The sequence below is a fragment of the Pseudorca crassidens genome, chromosome 13, assembly GCF_039906515.1.
Source record: "Pseudorca crassidens isolate mPseCra1 chromosome 13, mPseCra1.hap1, whole genome shotgun sequence".
Classification (NCBI taxonomy): Eukaryota; Metazoa; Chordata; class Mammalia; order Artiodactyla; family Delphinidae; genus Pseudorca; species Pseudorca crassidens.
In genome coordinates, this window is record NC_090308.1 from 54,748,969 (window position 1) to 54,762,558 (window position 13,590).

Genomic DNA, 13,590 nt, shown 5'->3' on the forward strand with positions numbered 1-13,590 from the left:
GCTACAGCGGGAGGTGGTGGTGGTAAGAAGCCAGAGGTAGTGGGGTGACAGGAAGGTGGAGACCCTCAAAAATCTATAGTAGGAGCCGTGTGGTTGACAGGGTCTTGGTACTCCAGCTGGGTGTCAAGCCTGAACCTCTGACGTGGGAGAACCGAGTTTAGGACATTGGACAACCAGAGACAGTCACGGCTCCATGCAATATCAATCGGCGATAGCTCTCCCAGAGATCTCCATATGAACGCTAAGACCCAGCTCCACTCAACAACCAGCAAGCTACAGTGCTGGACACCCTATGCCAAACAACCAGCAAGACAGGAACACAACCCCACCCATTAGTAGAGAGGCTGCCTAAAATCATAATAAGTTCACAGACACCCTAAAACATACCACTGGATGCAGTCCTGCCCACCAGAAGGACAAGATCCAGCCTCATCCACCAGAACACAGGCACTAGTCCCCTCCACCAGGAAGCCTACACAACCCACTGAACCAACCTTACCCACTGGGGGCAGACACGAAAACAGTGGGAGCTACGAACTGGCAGCCTGCGAAAAGGAGACCCCGAACACAGTAAGTTAAACAAAATGGGAAGACAGAGAAACACACAGCAGATGAAGGAGCAAGGTAAAAACCCACCAGACCAAACAAATGAAGAGGAAATAGGCATTCAGAGTAAGATGATCTAAAATCTTGGAAATAGACTGAAGAAAATACAAGAAATGTTTAACAAGGACCTAGAAGAACTAAAGAGCAAACAATGATGAACAACACAATAAATGAAATTGAAAATTCTCTAGAAGGAATCAATAGCAGAATAACTGAGGCAGAAGAACGGATAAGTGACCTGGAAGATAAAATAGTGGAAATAACTACCACAGAGCAGAATAAAGACAAAAGAATGAAAAGAATTGAGGACAGTCTCAGAGATCTCTGGGACAACATTAAACACACTAACATTCAAATTATAGGGGTTCCAGAAGAAGAGAAAAAGAAAGGGACTAGGAAAACATTCAAAGAGATTATAGTTGAAAACTTCCCTAACATGGGAAAGGAAATAGTCAATCAAGTCCAGGAAATGCAGAGAGTCCCATACAGGAGAAATCCAAGTAGAAACACACCAAGACACATATTAATCAAACTATCAAAAATTAAATACAAAGAAAACATATTAAAAGCAGCAATGGAAAAGCAACGATTAATATACAGGAGAATCCCCATAAGGTTAACAGCTGATCTTTCAGCAGAAACTCTGCAAGCCAGAAGGGAGTAGCAGGACATATTTAAGTGAGGAAAGGGAAAAACCTACAACCAAGATTACTCTATCCAGCAAGGATCTCATTCAGGTTTGACGGAGAAATAAAAACCTTTACACACAAGAAAAGCTAAGAGAATTCAGCACCACCAAACCAGCTTTACAACAAATGCTAAAGGAACTTCTCTAGGCAGGAAACACAAGAGAAGGAAGAGACCTACAGTAACAAATGAAAAGCAATTAAGAAAATGGTCATAGGAACATACATATTAATAATTACCTTAAATGTAAATGGATTAAATGCTCCACAAACAAAAGACATAGACTGGCTGAATGGATACAAAAACAAGACCTGTATATATGATGTCTACAAGAGACCCACTTCAGACCTAGGGACACATACAGACTGAAAGTGAGAGGAAGGAAAAAGTTATTCCATGCAAATGGAAACCAAAAGAAAGCTGGAGTAGCAATTCTCATTATCAGACAAAATAGACTTTAATATAAAGACTATTACAAGAGACAAAGAAGGACACTACATAATGATCAAGGGATCAATCCATGAAAAAGATATAACAATTGTAAATATTTATACACCCAACATAGGAGAACCTCAATACATAAGGCAAATGCTAACAGCCGTAAAAGGGGAAATCGACAGTAACACAATAATAGGAGGGGATTTTAACACCCCACTTTCACCAATGGACAGATCATCCAAAATGAAAATAAATAAGGAAAAACAGGTTTTAAATGACACATTAAACAAGATGGACTTAATGGATATTTGTAGGATATCCATCCAAAACAACAGAATACACTTTCTTCTTAAGTGCTCATGAAACATTCTCCAGGATCATATCTTGGATCACAAATCAAGCCTTGGTAAATTAAAAAAAATAGAAATCATATTAAGTATCTTTTCTGACCAGAATGCTATAAGACTAGATATCAATTATAGGAAAAAATCTATAAAAAATAAAAACACATGGAGGCTAAAATATACACTACAAAATAACCAAGAGATCACTGAAGAACTCAAAGAGGAAATCAAAAAATACCTAGAAAAAAATGACAATGAAAAACACGATGACCCAAAACCTATGGGATGCAGCAAAAGCAGGTCTAAGAGCGAATTTTATAGCAATACAAACCTACCCAAGAAACAAGAAAAATCTCAAATAAACAACCTAACCTTACACCTAAAACAATTAGAGAAAGAGGAACAAAGAAAACCCCAAAGTTAGCTGAATCATAAATATCAGATCAGAAATAAATGAAAAAGAAATGAAGGAAATGATGGTGAATATCAATAAAATTAAAGCTGGTTCTTTGCAAAGATAAACAAAATTGATAAAATATTAGCCAGACTCATCAAGAAAAAATAGAGGAGAGTCAAATCAATAGACTTAGAAATTAAAAAGAAGTAACAACTGACACTGCAGAAATACAAAGGATCATGAGAGGTTACTACAAACAACTATATGCCAATATAATGGACAACCTGGAAGAAACACACAAATTCTTAGAAAAGCACAACCTTCCAAGACTGAAGCAGGAAGAAATAGAAAATATAAACAGACCAATCATAAGCACTGAAATAGAAACTGATTAAAAATCTTCAACAAACAAAAGCCCAGGACCAGGTGGCTTCACAGGTGAATTCTATCAAACATTTAGAGAAGAGCTAACACCTATCCTTCTGAAATTCTTCCAAAATATAGCAGAGGGAGGAACACTCCCAAACTCATTCTACGAGGCCACCATCACCCTGATACCAAAACCAAAGATGTCGCAAACAGAGAAAACCAGAGGCCAGTATCACTGATGAACATAGATGCAAAAATCCTCAACAAAACACTAGCAAACAGAATCCAACAGCACATTAAAAGGATCATACACCATGATAAAGTGTTTATCCCAGGATTGTAAAGATTCTTTAATACATGCAAATCAATCAATGTGATACACCATATTAACAAATTGAAGAAGAAAAACCATATGATCCTCTCAATAGACGCAGAAAAAGCTTTTGACAAAATTCAGCATGCATTTATGCTAAAAACTCTCCAGAAAGTAGACATAGAGGGAACTTACCTCAAAATAGTAAAGGTCATATATGACAAACACACAGCCAACATCGTTTTCAATGGTGAAAAACTGAAGCCATTTCTACTAAGATCAGGAACAAGACAAGGCGTGCCCACTCTCACCACTATTATTCAACATAGTTTTGGAAGTTTTAGCCACAGCAATTCGAGAAGAAAAAGACATAAAAGGAATCCAAATCGGAAAAGAAGAACTAAAACAGTCACTGTTTGCAGATGACATGATACTTTACATACAGAATCCTAAAGATGCCACCAGAAAACTACTAGAGCTAATCAATGAATTTGGTAAAGTAGCAGGATACAAAATTAGTGCACAGAAATCTCTTGCATTCCTATGCACTAATGATGAAAAATCTGAAAGAGAAATTCAGGAAACACTCCCATTTACCACTGCAACAAAGAATAAAATACCTAGGAATAAACCTACCTAAGGAGACAAAAGACCTGTATGCAGAAAACTATAAGACACTGATGAAAGAAATTAAAGATGATACAAACAGATGAAGAGATATACAATGTTCTTGGAGTAGAAGAATCAACACTGTAAAAATGACTCTACTACCCAAAGCAATCTACAGATTCAGTGTAATCCCTATCAAACTACCAATGGCATTTTCCACAGAACTAGAAAAAATTGCACAGTTTGTATGGAGACACAAAAGACCCCAAATAGCCAAAGCAATCTTGAGAAAGAAAAACGGAGCTGGAGGAATCAGGCTCCCAGACTTCAGACTATACCAGAAAGTTACAGTAATCAAGAGAGTATGGTACTGGCACAAAAACAGAAATATAGATCAATGGAACAGTATAGAAAATCCAGAGATAAACCCACGCACATATGGTCACCTTATTTTGGTAAAGAGGTAGGAATATACAGTGGAGAAAAGACAGCCTCTTCAATACGTGGTGCTGGGAAAACTGGACAGCTATATGTAAAAGAATGAAATTAGAACACTCCTTAACATTGTATACAAAAATAAACTCAAAATGGATTAAAGACCGAAATGGACGGCCAGACACTATAAAACTCTTAGAGGAAAGCATAGGCAGAACAGTCTATGAGATAAATCACAGCAAGATCCTTTTTGACCCACCTCCTAAAGAAATGGAAATAAAAACAAAAATAAACAAATGGGAGCTAATGAAAGTTAAAGGCTTTTGCACAGCAAAGGAAACTATAAGGAAGATGAAAAGACAACCCTCAGAATGGGAGAAAATATTTGCAAACGAAGCAACTGGCAAAGGATTAATCTCCAGAATATACAAGCAGCTCATGCAGCTGAATAACAAAAATCAAACAACCCAATCCAAAAATGGGCAGAAGACCTAAATAGACATTTCTCTAAAGAAGATATACAGATTGGCAAGAAACACATGAAAGGATGCTCAACATCACTAATCATTAGAGCAATGCAAATCAAAACTACAATGAGGTATCGCCTCAGACCGGTCTGAATGGTCATCATCAAAAAGTCTACAAACAGTAAATGCTGGAGAGGGTGTAGAGAAAAGGGAACCCTCTTGCACTGTTGGTGGGAATATAAATTGATACAGCCAGTATGAAGAACAGTTGGAGGTTCCTTAAAAACTAAAAATAGAACTACCATTCCACCCAGCAATCCCACTACTGGGCATATACCCTGAGAAAATCATAATTCAAAAAGTCACGTACCACAGTGTTCACTGCAGCTCTGTACAAGAGCCAGGACATGGAAGCAATCCAAGTGTCCATCGACAGATTAATGGATAAAGATGTGGCACATACATACAATGGAATATTACTCAGCCATAAAAAGAAATGAAACTGAGCTATTTGTAGTGAGGTGGATGGACCTAGAGCCTGTCATACAGAGTGAAGTAAGTCAGAAAGAGAAAAACAAATACCGTATGCTAACACATATATATGGAATCTAAAAAAAAACAGTGGTTTTGAAGTACCTAGGGGCAAGACAGGAATAAAGATGCGGACTTAGAGAATGGACTTGAGGACACAGGGAGGGGGAAGGGTAAGCTGGGACGAAGTGAGAGAGTAGCATTGACATATATACACTACCAAATGTAAAATAGATAGCTAGTGGGAAGCAGCCACGTAGCACAGGGAGATCAGCTCGGTGCTTTGTGACCACCTAGGGGGTGGGATAGGAAGGGTGGGAGTGAGATGCAACAGGGAGGGGATATGAGGATATATGTATACGTATAGCTGATACACTTTTTTGTATAGCAGAAACTATCACTGCATTGTAAAGCAATTATACTCCAGTAGAGATGTTAAAAAAGAAAGTCACCAAGGTGGCATTGTATTAAAACAAATAAAATAAATACATAATGCAAAAAATAAAAAGTATATTTTAGCTAAAGTATTTTAAATATACTATTGTTGAATTGTGAATATAATACATTCTCCAAATATTTGTCATTGGGCCAAGTCTGAGGGTAGAAATATTTATATTTTAGAATACGATCAAATTGATAACATGAATATAGTTTCTAAAATCAATTTATCTTATTTTTAACCCTTTGTTAAGAGTGATAAAGGCAATATATGGTGGTTATGCACCCACCCAGTTAGAACCTCTGCTATACATATTTTATTTGTGAGTGGATAGGTAAATTGTTAATTAAAAATTTAAATGTATAACTATAAAAACTTGGAGATTATTTAGTTCAACATTTTCCTATTTATAAATTAGGAGACTAAGGCTAAAATCTGGTAAAAAAAAGTACATAGTGTTATGCAGCAAGTTAGTGACAAGGCTGGGTTTACAACTTTGAACTTATAACAACACAGTAAACCATACATTGCTGCTGAAATAGCTAGCTGTCCACCTAAATTTCTGCTTGCCTTCTGCAGTACAGAGATGCTATGGAGAACCAACTACTTAGTCAGTCTAGCCATCCAGATGTGGCCATTTGACTAGTTCTAGGAGGGCACTTAAAGTGAAAATAATCTGTGTTATTTCCTGTTCAAAGCTTTTAAAAACTCGATATGCTTTTAAGACTCGCCTTGCACCAGCTGGACACACAGAATGATCCCCTAATGGATGACAAAATCCCAACTCAAAAGACTGGGTCTCTCAATAACCATTTGGAGGAAAACTGCCTTGTAACTTACAGCTTCAACCTTGTTATCCTAGTGAGAAAAAAGCTTTTATTGTTAAGCCACTGAAATCTCGAGGCATTTTCTAATGCAGCTTGCTAACCTAATACAATACTTTTTCACATGTGAAATAAGATGTTTAAATAGAATTAACTCACTAGCTTTAATTTCTTTAATTTTTAACTTATTCATATATTGTTCTTATAAAAAAGGAATAGAATTTGGATCAATTAACAACTTATAAATAAACAACTCTTTATTTTTTCCTTAGTTATCTTTGTATCATGCCTTAAATTTTATAAGGTGATAAAAGCATACAAATTTATTCTTTAATATGTATTAGAAAAAATATTGTTTCAATGGAATTTCTATTTTGATTATTTTGTTAATGAGTATTTTTGTCTTAAAAGTTTTTTTTTTTTACTGATATACAGTTTTTTACTGATATAAAGTTATTTTTATACTGGTATACATATATATATGTATTTGTATACCATTTGGGGCTTGTTGTTATATAAGTACTCTATGGGAGATAGTGCACACATATCAATAGATTCTAAGTTTCTTTTTTTTCTTTTTTACCATAAACAACGCTAAATGAAGGACTTTCAAAATAAGGGACAGTCTGTTCTATTCTGATAGTGGTATTCTAAAGACAAGAATCATCCTCCTAAAAAACATAATCAACCTACTTACCAGGTGGTGTAGTTACTAGTATGTTTATAGGGAGATTATTCCTGCTTTCCTGCCCTCTTCCTCTACCTTATTAGTTCCAGGAAATTCTAGGAAATGTATGAAGAAATGGATCACAGGCCAGCTATTTTAACTTCTCCCACCCTTTTCTGGGACTTCAGTCAATACCATCTTGCTACATGTTACTCAGGTATCTTTTTTATAATTTTCTTGCATATTCTACAATATCTCATATAAAAGAGAAAGCCAACAAATACCCCAGTTGACCAAGATTTGAACTTTTCAAAGGGGAATACACATTCCATCTACAAATTTTGTTACTTGTGATCATGTCTCTTCATATATTACTTGATATTCTTTTTTTCTGTTTGATCTCCGATTTTCATTTATCATTTAGAGTTATTTGGAAGTTTTTCTTTTTTTTTGCGGTACGCTGACCTCTCACTGTTGTGTCCTCTCCCGTTGCGGAGCACAGGCTCTGGACGCGCAGGCTCAGCGGCCCTGGTTCACGGGCCCAGCCGCTCTGCGGCATGTGGAATCTTCTCAAACCGGGGCACGAACCCGTGTCCCCTGCATCGGCAGGCGGACTCTCAACCACTGCGCCAGCAGGGAAGCCCTGTTTTTTTGGTTTTTTTTGATGGAAGTTTTTATATGTGTTAATGATGACATTCAAGTTTATATAAGTTTAATACCAAGTTCACTTATTGATTTCCATGGATTTTATATCAATTGGAGTCTTTTCTTAGTTTTCCGAAATAGTTTCTCACTTTGGGACTCATCATTTACATAAATTTTGTTTTTATTTCATTTTATCAGTAAACCTGCACAGGCTTTGCTATACTTTGTTATGCTGTGTCAGAGGTATTGAGGTAATAAATGACACCCAGTATCATTCTCTTTATCACCCCATCAGGAAAAGAAAAATGTTTTCCCTGTACCATACATTCCTGATGTCCTTTGTTCTTAATAAGGGTTATTATTTAGTACATTCTAGATTTTATTTGGTTTGTGAATGTAACCACATCCAGATATCATAGTACAAGATTTTACAGACACTTTTAGGTGTCAGATGTACCACAGTTAGAGAACAATAAAAAAGACCACATTGTTCAGTTACATACTACCCAGTGGTAGTTGACACAACTTGTTTATTTGTCTTGATTCTCTAGCACACTCAGCCACTGGCTTTTATTTTTTTAATAAAAAATTTTTTTACATTTTATTTTTTTATACAGCAGGTTCTTATTAGTTATCTGTTTTATACATATTAGTGTATATATGTCAATCCCAATCTCCCAATTCATCCCACACACACACACACACTTTCCCCCTTGGCATCCACATGTTTGTTCTCTATATCTGTGTCTCTATTACTGCTCTGAAAACCGGTTCATCTGTACCATTTTTCTAGGTTCCACATATATGCGTTAATATATAATACTTGTTTTTCTCTTTCTGACTTACTTCACTGTCTATGACAGTCTGTAGATCCATCCACGTCTCTACAAATGACCCAATTTCATTCCATTTTATGGTTAATATTCCATTGTATATATATACCACATGTTCTTTATCCATTCATCTGTAGCTGGGCATTTAGGTTGCTCCCATAACCTGGCTATTGTACATAGTGCTGCAGTGAACCTTGGGGTGCATGTGTCTTTTTGAATTTTGGTTTTCTCTGGGTATATGCCCAGTAGTGGGATTGCTGGGTCATATGGTAATTCTATTTTTAGTTTTTTAAGGAACCTCCATACTGTTCTCCATAGTGGCTGTATCAATTTACATTCCCACCAACAGTGCAAGAGGGTTCCCTTTTCTACACACCCTCTCTGGCATTTGTTGTTTGTAGATTTTCTGATGATGCCCATTCTAACCGGTGTGAGGTGATACCTCATTGTAGTTTTGATTTCTCTAATAATTAGTGATGTTGAGCAGCTTTTCATGTGCTTCTTGGCCATCTGTAAGTCTTCTTTGGAGAAATGTCTATTTAGGTCTTCTGCCCATTTTTGGATTGGGTTTGTTTTTTAATATTGAGCTGCATGAGCTGTTTTTGTATTTTGGACATTAATCCTTTGTCAGTTGGTTCGTTTGCAAATATTGTCTCCCATTCTGAGGGTTGTCTTTTCATCTTGTTTGTAGTTTCCTTTGCTGTGCAAAAGCTTTTAAGTTTCATTTGGTTCCATTTGTTTATTTTTGTTTTTATTTCCATTACTCTAGGAGGTGGATCAAAAAAGATCTTGCTGTGATTTTTGTCAAAGAGTGTTCTTCCTATGCTTTCCTCTAAGAGTTTTATAGTGTCTGGTCTTACATTTAGGTCTCTAATCCATTTTGAGTTTACTTTTGTGTATGGTGTTAGGGAGTGTTTTAAGTTCATTCTTTTACATGTAGCTGTCCAGTTTTCCCAGCACCACTTATTGAACAGACTGTCTTTTCTCCATTGTATGTCCTTGCCTCCTTTGTCATAGGTTAGTTGACCATAGGTGCGTGAGTTTAACTCTGGGCTTTCTATCCTGTTCCATTGATCTGTATTTCTGTTTTGTGCCAGTACCATATTGTCTTGATTACTGTAGCTTTGTAGTATAGTCTGAAGTCAGGGAGTCTGATTCCTCCAGCTCCGTTTTTTTACCTCAAGACTGCTTTGGCTATTCGGGGTCTTTTGTGTCTCCATACAAATTTTAAGATTTTTTGTTCTAGTTTTGTAAAACATGCCATTGGTAGTTTGATTAGGGATTGCATTGAATCTGTAGATTGCTTTGGGTAGTGTAGTCATTTTCACAATATTGATTCTTCTAATCCAAGAACATGGTATATCTCTCCATCTGTTTGTGTCATCTTTGATTTCTTTCATCAGTGTCTTATAGTTTTCTGAGTACAGGTCTTTTGCCTCCTTAGGTAGGTTTATTCCTAGGTATTTTATTCTTTTTGTTGCAATGGTGAATGGGATTGTTTCCTTAATTTCTCTTTCTGATATTTTGTTGTTAATGTATAGGAATGCAAGAGATTTCTGTGCATTAATTTTGTATCCTGCAAATTTACCCAATTCATTGATTAGCGCCAGTATTTTTCTGGTGACATCTTTAGGATTCTCTATGTATAGTATCATGTCATCTGCAAACAGTGTCAGTTTTACTTCTTCTTTTCCAATTTGTATTCCTTTTATTTCTTTTTCTTCTCTGATTGCCATGGTAGGACTTCCAAGTCTATGTTGAATAATAGTGGCGAGAGTGGACATCCTTGTCTTGTTCCTGATCTTAGAGGAAATGCTTTAAGGTTTTCACCATTGAGAATTATATTTGCTGTGGGTATGTCTTATATGGTCTTTATGATGTTGAGGTAGGTTCCCTCTATGCCCACTTAGACACTGGCCTTTAATAACAGATTCCATAGTGATTAGATATCCAGTAGTCTCCTTGCAAAGGATAAAAACCTATAAAAGCAATCTTTTGGGGAAGGTGTTACATCAGTCATTATTCAATGGGCAATTTAATTGGATCTCTGCTGTATCTCCAGCTGTACCACTCTCCTGGAATTGAGTTTCATCAAATATCCTTATTTGGGTTAACAATAATGATGATTATTTGAGTCCTGTTGATGAGCCTACAGAAATGTTATTTCCACCTAGTTCAATACAGTAAATTCAGATCCAAATATTCCCAAAGAAATTTGGTATGGTAGGGACAGTGCTGATCAATCCAACACATTTGCCACTGAGCACTGCTGATGTTCATGCTCTTTAGGAAAATGTTTTACTTTCAAAACTGTCATGTGCTCCGTGATGGCCAATTGGGCATATTCAACCTAAAATACAGCTCTTTTTAGGTAAACCATACATTTCCCATAAATGTCCTTTGCTTGCACCTGGAGTGGAGTTGTCTGTAATTCCATGCCACCAAGTCACACTTAAATTCATGTAACTTGATGCTATCTGTTTTCAATTTATTCTTTTCTTAAATGAAACCCATCCAGTCCACATTTGACACATTTTTCCTTAAAAGGTTGGTAGAGTTCACCAGTGGAATGGATGCCAGTGTCTTCTCTCATTTTTCCTTGATTAGCTAGGCTAGAGGTTAATCGATTTTATTTATGTTTTAGTTCCATTAACTTTATTTTCTTGCTTTTAATTTATTTATATCTGCTCTCATTTTTAATATTACTGTTTTTTCTACTTTCTTTCGACTTAAATTGCTCTTCTATTTCTAGTTTCTTAAAGGAATAAATTGTTCTTCTATTTCTAGTTTCTTAAAGTGAAACTTAGGTTACTAATTTTGAATTATTCTTCTTTTATATTATTTGATATTACAGATTACCCTCTATAAACTGCTTCTACTATCTTGCAGACATTTTGCTAAGTTTTATTTTAATTTTCATGTAGTTCAAAATATTTAAAAATTTCTCTTGCAACTTCTTTGACTCATGTTTTGTTATTTAGACTTGTGTTGTCTCCAAATATTTGTGTATTTTCTAGCTATCTTTCTGGTATTAATTTCTAATTTAATTGCATTGTGGTATGCAAACATATTTTATATGATTTCTATTCTTGTAATTTGTAAACGTTTATCTTACAGCCCACAATGTGGTTTACCTTGATGAATGTTCCATGTGAGCTTCAAGAGAATGTGCATTCTGCTTTCAGTGGAAGTATTTTATATATACACTATATAAAATACATATACATATATATGTATATATATATATGTACACATATGTTAGATGAAGTCACCTGATATGTTTTTATGTCATTTTGGTGAATTGACTGCTTTGTCATTATGTAGAGCCCCTCTCTATCCATGATCATTGTATTAGCCCTGTTGCCTTAATTAAAGGCAGAAACAGTGTGAACTCATGTTTATTTTAATATATATTCAGATCAACTGATGCAGAATATAGATATATACACATGATTTAGTCAACACACAGTTTCCTTGTGCAAGCTGTTAACATGTCTTGGAAGCAGTGACAGCCCAGTAGCAACAAGCACACCTAGTACCCAGATCTTGGTTTCCAGTACCATTTTCTATTAAAGGAATCAGAGATCCTTGGAGAAACGGTTGATTTTAGCGTTAAGGAAAGAATTATACAGACAATCCTGGAGCATCTTATAGTTTGAATATGTAAAGGAGCTTAACAACAGTAATTCAAAAGGCATACCAAAGTTGACGCTAAAGCCAACCTGAGCATATAATGATGAAAGCGGACACAATTTGAGCAGCAAAATGAATAATAGCAGTGTTGGATTTTAACCTGAAGAGTAAAATAAATATCCATGAGTTCATAATGAGAGATATTAATGATTGGAAAAAACAAATGAGGGAGAAGAGACGAATCTTTCATGAAAAATTCCAAATAACATATGTATATATGTTTACTCTTCCAGAATGCTTCTTCCTCCAGGATGGTTCCCCTCCCCTCAAATATATGCTGGACTTTATGACTTGCTTTTGAAGAATAGGTAGACGCTAACAAACTTTTTCTTTTAGGAGTAGAGAGTAAATAATTTAAGCTTGGCAGTCCATATATCTCTGTAGGAACTACTCTGCTGTTATAAAAGTATGTGAAAGCAGCCATATTATATAATGCATACATGAATAGACATGATAATGTTCTAATAAAACTTTATTTTGGAAAACAGATAAAAGGCCTGATTTGGCCAGTGGGCCATTGTTCTACAACCATAGTACTAGAACATGAAAAAGGAAAAAAAAAACAACTTTATAGTGGAGAAGCCTGTCAAACGCTACTTTAACCAAGTGATGAAGGTTAACACCAATGGTGATAAGGATGTAGATATTACACACCCCTAAAAGGGTGCAATGAGAAGGGCACTTCACCTTTGTGGTGTTCATCCCCAAAACACATAACGCCAGTCTAATAACAATAAAAATCAGACAAGTCCAAACTGAGGCACATTTTATAAAATACCTGACTTTTACTGTTCAAAACTGTCAAGGTCACACATAACAAAACCCCAGAAACACACCTCTTTAAGTTCCCTGTCAAAATAGCTCTTTATATGCCAACTTGAATAAAATCATATCTAATTATGAGGATTGTCATTTATAATGAAAAGTGTTTCAATCACCATGGGATCTTAAAAAGATTTTAAAAAGATAAAATAGAGTCTATTTTCCCCCACTTGGGGTGGGGGAGACCCAAGGCCTTTTGCAATCTTATGGGCCAAACAGCCTCAGGTTTGTTTGCAAAGCTTTTTGTGATTACATTGTGCATGCTCTACGTGGTCCAAAGTTGAAACTTGAAGATAGCATAATGCTGTGATCTAAATGCTGTGTCCCTTAAAAATCCCTACGTTGAAACCTAACTCCCAAGATGAGGGTATTAGAAGGTCGAGTCTTTAAGAGGTAATTAGGCAATGAGGATGGAGCGCTCATGAATGGGATTAGTGACCTTATAAAAGCTGACCTATTTTTAGTTTTCTG

At 35.8% G+C, this 13,590-nt stretch overlaps 1 long non-coding RNA gene across 1 annotated transcript in view; it reads left to right on the top strand.

Moving 5' to 3' along the window:
- LOC137205016 (uncharacterized) overlaps positions 1-13,590 on the top strand; it is a 242,152-nt gene that overhangs the window by 68,661 nt on the left and 159,901 nt on the right. The window lies entirely within an intron of this gene.